This window comes from Balaenoptera ricei, chromosome 3 (genome assembly GCF_028023285.1).
Source record: "Balaenoptera ricei isolate mBalRic1 chromosome 3, mBalRic1.hap2, whole genome shotgun sequence".
Lineage (NCBI taxonomy): Eukaryota > Metazoa > Chordata > Mammalia > Artiodactyla > Balaenopteridae > Balaenoptera > Balaenoptera ricei.
In genome coordinates, this window is record NC_082641.1 from 58,996,946 (window position 1) to 59,009,544 (window position 12,599).

Here is a 12,599-nt window from a genome sequence, read left to right on the forward strand (position 1 = left end):
ATTGCTGCACACGGGCTTTCTCTAGTTGCAGTGAGCAGGGGCTACTCTCTGTTGCGGTGCGTGGGCTTCTCATTGCGGTGGCTTCTCTTGCTGTGGAGCACAGGGTCTAGGCACGCAGGCTTCAGTAGTTGTGGCACGTGGGCTCAGTAGTTGTGGCTTGCGGGCTCTAGAACACAGGCTCAGTAGTTGTGGCACACGGGCTTAGTTGCTCCGTGGCATGTGGGATCTTCCCAGACCAGGGCTCGAACCCGTGTCCCCAGCATTGGCAGGCGGATTCTTAACCACTGTGCCACCAGGGAAGTCCACATACACCCACTCTTAATCCATGCTTTACAAATGAGATCATTTCTCAAAAGACTTTAAGGAAAAATTACAAGGAGCAACCGGAAGAGTTTAAGGTCTGGTGAGGAGGCAGATGACGGGGTCTGGTTCAGGGGCTGGGGAGGGGTTGGTGCAGTGACAGAGGAAAGAGAAGAACAGGGGTTAGGGCTGCTGATGCCTATGGGGACCTGAAGGCTTTTTAGCACCAGGGACAACCTCCACCCTCAACCTTCCTTAGCTGAGGGCTTAACTGAGCACTAGGAAATAAAGGAACCTGGAGCCTATCCAAAATTCACATTATATTGATACATTTCACCTCCAGAATTGGATCAGTTGGTCTGGATTTGGGTCTCTGCATTTTTAACAGGCACTCCAGATTGTTCTGAAGCAGGGGGCCAGAGGACTTCATCCTGAGACCTGGCCATTGATCTCATTAAATAGAGCGGCTTTGAAGCAAAGGCTCTGGGCTTTATGAATGGGACTCCCACAAGCAGGCGTGATCCCAGGAGAAGGTGTGCGTGAAGATACCCGAACACGGTGTGACTTGAGAGAATTCAGCTGACATGTGATGGTTGCACTATCTGTTGCATAAAAGGAGGTGTTACGGTGCTTAATCATTACCATTCGAGGGTTTCAAAAATGTATTCTCTGATCGCTGATTGCCTGAAAATTTGAACCTAGGGAAGAAATGTCTCAGAGAAATGTCCATAAATAACAGCAATGAAGAGCAGTGAAGAATGACTTTATTTGGCTTCAGTGTGAAATGATACAGGCATTTTCCCCAAATTTACAGGAATACCATTTCTGTATTTTTATTTACTCACATAAGATATAAGCAGTGTTTACATTGTGCTTTGTGTTGTACAAGGAAGGGATACTTAAAACAGCCCTACAATTTTTTTTAATGTAAAATATCTATGTTGCCCACTCTATTCTGTCGACCATCTCAAAACAGCAACAATTTCCTTTTGGGGGAACTCTATTTTAAAAGCTATTTTCAATATTCCAAAAAGAGATTTCTTATATTCCAAAAAGGAAATTTACATTTCTCTGAGTTAAGACAATATAGGCCAATATTGAAACTTCCAATTATATGGGTATGTTAAAAATCATTTGAAAAGATGTAAGGAAAAATAATAAGAGGTCCTTGATAGCAAAACGGTTGGGGAAATCTCACTTCAGAGGAATATCTCACTCTTCGGCTATATCCTGGCAACTAAAGGTAGCTTAATCAAGAGTCAAATTCATTTCCCAGTTAAAAGCCATTATAAGTGTTCTGCTCAAGAGCTATCTCTGGAAGCACAAACCACTACATCTGCCACTGAGTCACATGCAATGTCAGGTTGAATTTTTGTTTTTTAATGATTTTATTTTGGTCTCAAAAAAAGAAGGCAAGAAAGATAACAAGAAAGAGAAGCCGTCAGAAAAACGAGCACATTCCAAAAACCAAATAAGCTGTCTTCCCCAAAAAAGCTTCACTTTCGTTGTTGTTTATCATATGCTAAAGTGATTTGCATGTTGTTATTTCAGGTGGAACTTTCCACTGCATTTCCATTCTCTCAAGAGCTAGTTGCTACCCTCCTCCTCATTCTGTCTTGTTGCTATGGAAACAGTGATTTACAGTAGGACCAGGAGCAAAGGTAACAAGGCTTTAAATAGAAATAGTAACAAAGGAATCATCTGGAGAGAACACGGAAATTGCTCTCCATCAAGCAAAATATATTCGGGGGGGAAAAATGCCTGCATTTACAATCTGCCCTAAAAGAATAATTATCTAGCAATAAAGACACTTTCACCATCTTTGTTCAACTGATTATATTTTTAAAACCTGAGTGATAGAGTATATGTTACACAGTTTGAATTTTATTTACTTGCCCTCTCAAGTGTTAAAACCTTTAGTCTGTCTCATATAAAAGGAGATTAAAGTTTGCCATGCTAAACTGATAAAAAATGATTTCAGAGTCCTCATACTTACAGAGAAGTTTCTATGGCTCAAGTTACCAGAAGTAGCAGTTAACCTAGAAGTCATTATACATTTGAAACTTGGGTATGACCTTAGACAAGTATCTTGAACTCTAAATCTTTGTTTCCTCCTCTGGGAAATAAGATGATACCACTTCTGTCGCCAAGTTATATATAAAGATTTGAGCTAATAAAAAGTTTGGCATAAGATAGGCATTTAATAAATGCAAGCATGGCGGCATCGCAACCGAATTCCTCAGCACATACCAACTGAATGGAGGCGACAGTTTACAGACTCATCGTGGGTGGCAAGACAGGGAGAAAGGATCCAGGCTTGACCTAAAAATTCCTGTGAATAATCCACAAAGTGGGTTATCCACACAAGCAGATAATCAAGCATTGGCTATATATGGAAAAGAGCTTCCCCACCCAACCAAGATGAAGGTCCTGATGGGCACAATAATTCCAGGTTGTGGTTTGACACTGAGCACCGGCAGTGTGGGCTTTCCCCACAAGCTCAACTATTCAGAGCACAATCCGCCCTGTGGCAAAGGTGATCGGAGAGTAGTGCAAACTCCTCCCTTCTCTCCACCAGCATCCAGACTGCTAAATATTTGGTGCCAGCGGTTACGGTTGATTCCATCTCCAGAAATGCAATGCAGCTGGAAAATATTTTTTACTTACAGTGGAAAAAGCCTATGCTGTTACATATCTACTCAGCAAACATGGGACACCATTATGATACATATAGAAATTGATTTTAATGCAATGGAAAGCAAACAGTTCACCAAATCCCAAACAGGAAATAAAGTCTATGTTGGTACTATGGCATAAATTTATCTACATGTTCACATTATCATTTGTGTTTACTAGCGATAGTGAAAAAAACTGGTCCCTTTTTCTATAAGTAGCTGACTGAATTTAGAAATGCTTTGGAAATGTAAACTTAAGTTTGCTAGTGTTAAGTCCTTTCCACTCAGTTCCTTTCATGATTTTACGAAATGTGAGAAAATAAGCTGACACTAACCCTTACACTTTTGTTGCCATGTATTTTTAACCATATGAAATGCCTTGGAGACCCTAACACTAGGAATTCATTCAAAAGGTTTCAATGGACCACATTTAGCTCCATTTTTTTCTCCCAGGCTCAAGAAATCTTTCAATGTAAATTAATAGTATTTGCAAGAAATCCTCCACTTAAAGGTACCTACAACGTGTCCTAAAATGCAGCAGGCATTTTATTCCATATCTTGTTTAATGCTCACGACAACCCTGTGAAGTGGATACGTCGCTATTTTACAAATGAAGAAACCAAGGCTGGGAGAGGCTAAATCACCTGCCAAGGGCCATAACACTAGACGTTAGAGCCAGGACAGATCTGTTGATTCCAAGCCAAGAGCTCCTTCTTCTTGCCCTAGGGCACCTGATTGAACTTCTCTAAGAGTTGGAAGCCAGGTCTTCCAGTAACTTTATTAAGAGTCACCCTTACTTGGTTTTTGATTGCTATGATGACACATTATTTTTCTTTCCACTAAAGGCTGCGACAGTGGTTCCAACTCTTAGTTTTTAATACAAATGCATAACCCCCTACCCCAACCAATTTAACAGAATCTCTGAGGTGATGACCAGGCATCTTATATATTTTTTTAAAGTGTTCCAGATGATTCTCATGTATAGCCCGGATTTAAAAGCACAGCTTGAAAGGACTATATCTTAGTGAACTTAGGAAGTCATTGATCGTAAGTCACATTCTGATTTCAGAAACATTAAAATGGGAACAAGAGTTAAAAGTGATAATAAGACACCAGGGATTGTGAGACGCATCCCAGTTTCAAGGATATTAAAATATGAACAACTGTACATTTCAGAATTATTATTAAAAGAGACTTTACCATATCAGCTGAAGAAAAGTTAGACATGTGATCTTGGGTTACTCCATTACTTAAAACAGGTCAGAGTAAAATGACCTCTGAAGTACCTTTTGTATATAAGGCTTTGTGATTTGACTTTATATTCGCCACCCGACAGTTACAGCTTGTCTCCTTAATGTGAGGTGAAAATCATGCAGCACATTATCCCCAAAAAAGTCTGCCCAGCAAGTCAGCCAGTCACAGGCCTGCAGTCCAGAAGCAAGCAGAGATGGAGGAAGATGAATAGCTTCTTTCAACTCCTGTAGGGCCCATTCTGGGTGAGAATTAAGACCACCCTCTCCCCACCCACTCCTCGGAGCTCAGAGATCTTCCCTGCAACATCCCCCAGCACTTGCTTCTCCCTCCCTGGCCCCGCCGAGACGAGCAACAGATTATTCAGAGTTTTCTAACTCACGCTTCCAAATGTTGTCAGAGGGTAAGAGAGGAAGACAGATTACATGAGCATTTGTGTATGGTAGAATAAAAGGGAGCCGTTTAAAATCATGTTTTAGAACGTGAATATCATGGGGAAATTCTCATGATACATCATTAAGTAAAAAATTAAAGATGCAAAATAATCAGGACTAGAGAAAAATACATAAAAATTATAGCATCAAAGTGCAGCAGTGACAGATGGTCTTTATTTTCTTCAGAGTTTATTTTCCAAATTTGTATAGCAAACATATAGTATGTTAAAAACCAGAAAAAGTGTTATGCATATATGGAGTAAATGTGGTTTTATAAAAATTAGAATAACCATATGGAAAATTGCTAAGAACCAATATTAAATAAAAAGAAAAGGAATACAAAGTTTCTTTTGCAACTAAAACTTGCAACTAAAACTTTATTTTACTAGGCGTAGGCAAAAAAGAGACTAGAAGGATAAATACCAAAATATTAAGTAATTATATTCAGGTGGTGGGATTATAGATCACTTTTAATATTTAAATATGCAATTATTAAATATTTATGTTCCTAAATTTTTTTAAGGAGAGATTTAAATTTTCTTACTTTTAATTATGAGCTTTTCAAGCATATAAAAACTATCACACTCAACATACTCACTACTCATATTTAATAGATATTAGCATTTTGTCATATTTAATTCAGATTTCTGTATTTTTAAGGAATAAAACATAGTTAAAATTCAGCCCCACCCCCCCTTTTTTAGAAGTAACCACTATTCTGTAATTAGTATTATTATTCATATGCATGTTTTAGAACTTATGCTGCTTGTATATGTGTCTATAAACCACATAAACTATTTTTTAATTGTACGGAGCGGTATCAAACTATACATATCCTTTTGTAATATTTTTCACTTTAAGGAAGGTCTTGCCATATTAATATATGTAGATCTAATTAATTGATTTTAACTACTGTATACTATTCCATCGTATGAATCCACCAATCTATTCATTCCTCTGTTCGTCAAACTTAGTGTGCATCAGAATCACCTGGGGGGCCCCCCCAAGCACAACGTTTAAATGAATGAGCATGGCCATGTTCCAATAAAACTTTACTATGTTGTAAATTAACTATACCTCAATTAAAAAAAAAACTTTATTATGGGCACTCATATTTGAATTTCATATAATTTTTACATGATATAACATATTATTTGTCTTTGATATCTTTAAGCATTGAAAAAGGGTAAAAACAATTTGCAGGCTATATAGAAACAGTGAGCCGGATTTGACCCAGCGGGCTGTAATTGGCCAAACCCCTGCTCTAGTCAATGGAGTTGGGTCATGTCCCCTTTTTTACTATTGCAAACAGTGCTCCTTGAGCATTTGTGAGACAGTCTTAGAGTAAGTACTTGGAAGTGAAATAACTCAGTTATAAGGACCTACATCTCCAATTGTACTGGGAATTACCAATTTTGCTCTACAAAGCAAAATCTGCCCTCAACCAATGAATATGAGGTTCTGTTTTTTTAGAGCCTAGCCCTTTGCTGTTTTCCCATCTGATGGATGTGAAATGGTACCTCACTGCTGTTTTACTTTGCATTTCCTGATCACTTCTGAGGTTGAGCATCTTTTCAATTGTTGACCATTTGCCTCTTCCTCTCCTCTGAACTGCCTCTTCATACTTTGACCATTTTTTTAAAAATTACTGATGTGAAGTCATTTTTATATATTTTGGATACTTACTGTTTGTTGAATTTTAGAAATTGAAAAAAAACCCAGTTTGAGTTTTTTTTTAGCTCTATAATGCTTTGTCACACAGATGTTTACTAATTTCAGTGTAGTTAAATGTATAAATCTTTTTCTTTACAATATGTTCCTTATATGTTTTATTTAAGAAATCCCCTCCTATTCCACTATTTTAAATTTTTTATTTCCCCCATTTTCCCCCTAAAAGTTTCTAAGTTTTTATTTTTCATATTCGGCTCTTTAATCCACTTGAAGTTTATCTGTATACTGATGAAAGTATACATCTTTTTGTGTGTGTGTGTCAATATGGTTAGACGTTTGTCTGTGTTGGTTTGTAATGCCGCCTCTGTTACATTCAAAGCTTAATACATATGTAGGACTTCTTTAAGGAGAAAAAAAAAAACAACTCTACCTCAAGTTTATCCCAGAGGCAAGGATGTAGAAACAAAGTTAATGGGCTAAGAGTAAGTAGTAAATAGCGAGTCGCTGTATATAGGTATCCAAGAGGTATGTGAGCGATGCCAGAAATTATCTGTTGGAAAGCAAAAGCCTCAGCCACATTAGTTCTTTAAATGTAACTTTTTTGATGGTGCTGAGATAAAATGAGTAAACACTTTGTAAAAGAAATTTCTCCCCCAAAAAAGAGATTAAAACAGTGATCACTTCAAAAAACAGCGGCTAATGGCTGGACAGTTCTCCACGTATACATCCACAATCTCTGAACCTGAGGTTGGCTACCCAAGCAAGGCAGCACAACATCAAGTGAGGCTGACCTGGGCCAGGGCAGTCACTGAAGGCTGGCAATGCTGCACTAGTGAAATCAAGAGGGAACACACATATTTAGCTTCTCCACCGGCTTATTTCAGAGAGTGCAACAGGTAGTGAAATTAACATGCAATGTACAGTCTCACAGAGAATAAAGCAGCCATGAACCTCACATGATGACCGGGTTTCGCTGAAATATTAGGTTGAACCACATGAAACTGCCATTTCTGTAGTTTAAAAAAAAAAAAGGTTGACTGTCTTCACTTCCATATACCTCGACAGAACAGAAGAGGAGAGTGTCAAGTTAATAATTATCCAGGAGTCTCTTGTTCCAAAGCTAGTCAATATAGTGGAATTTTCTACTCAGACCCAAAGAAGAAACTCACTGGTGCTGGAACTACTGACGCTTTCCCCTCTCCTGTCATTAGCTCACTGGCAAAACTGGAAATTAAATTTCTCTCAGACTAAACAAGAGGAGTCCCTGACTTAGAGACCTGATGACTTTTTTCTCCAACTGATCAGGATTATGGTCTCAAGAAAGTGGTTCCAGGCGTTCCTTTACCTAAAGCTCACCTCCCCGACAGCATGAATAATGCTCTTCTCAGAAACGGCATCCTGTTCTGCTTACTCACACCCAGGAAATGAGATAATAAAACTGCTGAAATTAATTAAGAGCATCTGTTACACTAAACAAATAAAGCATTGTGGGTCTTTCGGAGAGAACCAGCAGAGCAAACTCTTTCCTCCATGACACCCAGGGAGGCCGCCTTCTAAAACAGTGCTCTTCTCAGGGCTCTTCCAACTATTTCCTTCCAAATCTGTGGTTCAAGAGTCACATTGGTTCATCCTTCCAGCTGTCAGCTGGGCAGCCCACTTACACTCAGCCACATTCCAGCTTTTCTAAACATAGAAAAGAATTTTCTGGAATTTCACTGCACCTCCCATTCTGAAACTAGGAAATCAGATTACGTTAGTGTACCAAGGAAACTTGAGGGGACCCAATGAGCTGTGAATCTCTTTGATTAGCATCCCAAAGTACATGTATTAGGCTAACTACTACCAGTCTCCGATTTTCTTGTTTCTTTTTGTCCTCCTCTATTGTCAACACTGTCTCAGGCTGCTCCCTTAGGGTCACGGTTAATTAAATGAGACTATCCTAAATGAAGGAAATTGAATTGGAAGCTTTTAGAATTTTCTTCTCATCATCTAATTACAGGAATAGCATTTATGGGCAGTCTAACTCTGGCTAATTTGCTCTCTGAATCTTTTGCTATCATACAATTTGAACATCAAACCCTGAAACCACAGGGTGGGTATTTTCCACTGCTCTGGTGGCATACTTTTTTCAAGTTTCCCTAAAGTGGATCCTGCCAGAAGACTGCTTTCAGGCTACCCCGGGTAGCCAGAAAGTCTTCAAAAACCACATCCAAATGAATGTTGTTGTCCCCCTACTTTGAGCGTTCCAAGATTTTCATCACTCAGCGGCTCCAGATAGAGCCACTCACATTAGGCATGGTTGAAAAGAGAAAAGTTAGACAGGAAATTATGGGCCTTCTCTAGCCCCCCCGAACACTAGCTCCCTCACATCCCCATCACACTGGACAATATCACCTCACCAGCAACTATATAACTGAGAACCTTACAGGGATAGGAGATTCATCCTTCAATCTATCCAACCAGTTTTTCATCGAATTCTCCTGCTTTCTGGTACTTCTCACCATGTCGCCAACCATCCTTTCCCATCTCTGCATCTACAGTCTTAAAGGAGTCCTGCTAACTCCCCACAATGTCCTTTCAGTAAGCCCATGAAAAAGACCTGCCAGAGTAACTGTCAAAGCAACTATCTGTGCTTAACTGCATGGGTGAAGATGCTTGGGTGGCCTAAGTCCACGGGTAGAACTGGCTTCAGAAGTCAAATGATGTCCTCAGCATTGCATCTCTCAACTCTCCACTGCGTGAGCTTCATTCTCAGCTTCAGCTTAGGGTTCCCCAGGATACAGGGCTTTTGCATAATCAGCCAAGCCACAGTCTCCAGGTTTTTCATCAGGACACTCCGGATCAGCGCCCTTCCTGTTCCATGGCTCCCTCATCCCACCGTGATTCCTCTTTTCCCTAAGGCAGACAAACAGGTATCAGCAAAATGGCCTGGAAGGAGTCATAGCCTCGGGCCAGAGGGCTTGGGTTGTATTCTCAGCTCCATTACTCCTGTGTTGTATGTTCTTGGGCAATTGATTTCACCTCTCTGGACCTCAGTGTCCCCATCTATAGAATGCCACTTCCTCAGTGAAGCTTCCCCCAAGCACTTGCCCTCCCCCACCCAGCTAGTCACTTCCTCCCAAATATTCACAACACGTTGTACTGCACTCACCCTGACACACCAGGTACTGGAGCGGTAGCTCTCTGAGAAAGCAGAAATTGCTTTATTTCTCTGCGTGGCCCTGGGCCAGGATACATTAGCTGCAGAATATTTCATTCAGTGGTAGGATCAGAAGATCTCCACGGCTCCCCTAATCTTTGAAATCGCATGATCTCTGATCATTCCACCCCAATCCAGATTTATCCCTAACTAGGTGAACCCATCCTCTCTGGGTCCTCTTCTTCTCTGAAGCAATTCCTAGAATCCACTCTCCACTTTTGAGATTTTTCCAGACTACCTAACTTCTACCCATCCCTACACCCACTTCTCTTTCCTCTGCATTATTCACTATGTTTCATATAATCCCAAGTATTCCTTCCCTCTGTTGTGTGCCTTGAAAAATGCCTTAACTGCCACCCAAGCTGGCCAGTTTTTTACCTTTTAAGCCTTTATTCCTGACTATTGCAGAACCATCCTAGCTTGGGAGGTGCCAGAAATCAAAGGCTGTAGATCGATCAAAACAGTGCCCCAAGCATGTAGCTGTCTCCTAAATGCTTTTAAGGGTAATGAATGGTAATGAATTCAGATTGATTATGTTACTATATTCTGCAGTATATGTTCCCACTCCAGAAGAGCACAAAGGTCAATTTAAAAAGTCTAATTCAGTGACTCTCAACAGGAGGGGGCAACTCACAAATGTCAGGGGGGAGGGGGTGGCAGGGCTTATAGCTTGAAAAAACATATTCAGTGTGATCATACAATCGTTTACCTTTGGAAAGTGAGAAAGAATGATTATTATTTAAAACACAAACTATAGCTTTGATTCGTGGGTACTTGATACATTTGTCTTTTCTTATGTTCACAACAACCCTACGATTTCACAGGTATGGCTACTAAAATTTAAAGAGCTTAAGTTACTTCCCCAGGATCAAACAGCTAGGAAACAGCAGAGGTAGCATTTGAACTTGGGGCTGCTCTTCATACCGCTACAGTTTCTCCGTGACAGCGGCAGCAAGTGTGGCAGGCCCCCGCTTAGCTGATTTTGTACTCTGCCATTCTCCCTCTGAGCTTGATGGACATGGTAAAGGACCCCACAGTAACCTTTGAGATTTCATAAAAACTCTGTCCCACATGATGGGGTGAGTAAGACTTCCTAACAGCCAACCAAGAAAGCCTCGAGGCACCAGGGTTCAACCAACACCCAGTGTCACAGAACAAGAACCAATGCCCGACCTCCTTCCTTACACTGAAGAGTCAACGTGCCTCTGGCTTCTTCCCAGAAAAATGAGGTGGTTGGATGATCCAGAAGCTCTGTTTGTCTCACAGGCTCAGCTGACTGGCCTGGGAGAAGCCAGAGAGTCAATACAGACTTCTGAACACCCGCTATGTACCAGGCATGTTCCAGATCAGTGTTGCTGTTGAGCTTTTCTTCACAATGAAGTTATTAGAGAGCCGAGTGGAGCCTCCAGGGGCTTCAGATACAGTGGTAGAGAACAGGTTATTTGACCCCCGGGGGAAATTGGACAACGGTAATATGGTTTGAATGGACAAAATCTCATTTTTACAAACACATCCTGGTGTTGCATTCTCCTCTTCCTAACCTGCAGTTCAGGTTTCACTTCATACTACATTCTGTGTGATGACTTTGTAAGGGTGGCTGAAATCATCCACTCCTTCATGTTCAGAATCACTTTCAAGAAAGAGCTTCGCGGGGAGATTTCACACTTGGCAAATTTAAACACCACTGTGGAGGCATAGAAAGCAGAAACAAAAATAGTTTTCAGGGCAAATTAGGTCATAAACGTTGGTCTGATATAGAACCGACCTCAATAAAGACCTTGCTGAGAAAGTTGTAAACAAAGGAAAGTGGCACATCCCAGAGCTTTGAAGAGTACTCTATGCCCTGAATAAAGAAAACCTGAGCTTCTATTAGGAAGCTGCAATTCTAAGTATGGCAGGAATAGCATTTCTGAAACACTTCTGAGGGGTTTTTGCTCTTAGTAAATTGTTCTAAGAGCAAATCACTACCCCTTTCCCTTTCCTTCTCTTACAACCTATCCTACCTGCCCCCCATTTTTCCTCTATGAAAACTAAATTCGAGGCTGAGGTTTACGGTCTCAGGAGAAGGCAAAATATAGTGAGGACAAATAATGCCACCACTTTTCTAAAGAATTTTTAAAACTCAAAATAGAGACAATAGCCTTGAAAACCAAGACCCTTCTGATATGCAAAAGCCAGCATTTTTAACAGATAAAGGTTTCCTGAGATCCAAAAACTTGGTTTTTAATATCAAGAGCCATAGCCCTAAATAATCTCTATATAAAGCTTATCCACAAATAATGGTTGGCGGGGGGAGGGGGGACGGCATTTTCTCTCCACCAGGAGGAGAGGAGATTGAAAATATTTCTGGCTGGAGCGAAGTGTGGAGAAACCAGAGGGGAGAGCACTAGTGTTCCCTGCTGGTCTATTCCGCCCCGCCGCCAGGCCCCTGCCCAAGTTAAATTCCGCGAGGGCGTCCCAGGGCAGCCGATTTTCCCAGAGGCCATTCACCTGCCAGTGGTCTCACGGGGAAAGCTGAAAGAGGGGTCTGCTGAGAGACCCACTCCCACAGCTGGGACGTGGAAGGGCAGAAAAAAGGCTCAGACCTGAAGGGGTCTCCTGGTTGGAACGTGGAGGATGCAGAGTGTGGAGCGGTGGTGAGGGTGAAGGGCTGGTAGGGAGAGGCCACGTGGACATAGCAGCAGAATCCGGGAGGGATTGGGGCCAATAGTCCTTAAGGACCAGAGAGCCAAGGACATCTCATAGAGTGCCAGCCCCGGGGGCCAGGGGCCAGAGGATTCCCCCACTCCATCCTGCGAGCGCTGCCAGCCCCTTTCCTGTGAACTTAGATGCCACCCACCCCCCCCCCCGGGACGAAGGGAGGGGCAGACCCTACAAATGACTGGATGGAGGCAGGAAACAACTGGGTTATCGCTAACTGGGTAACTGGACTGTTTTCCTTGAAGCGGCAAGATTCAATGTTCAGTTCCCAAGGAGAATTAGGATGTCAAGGTAGAGATTAAGTTCAACTGCTTGTGAATTCGTATCCATTACGTAACTTAATTAAACCAGCAAAAATTTTAGCCTTCA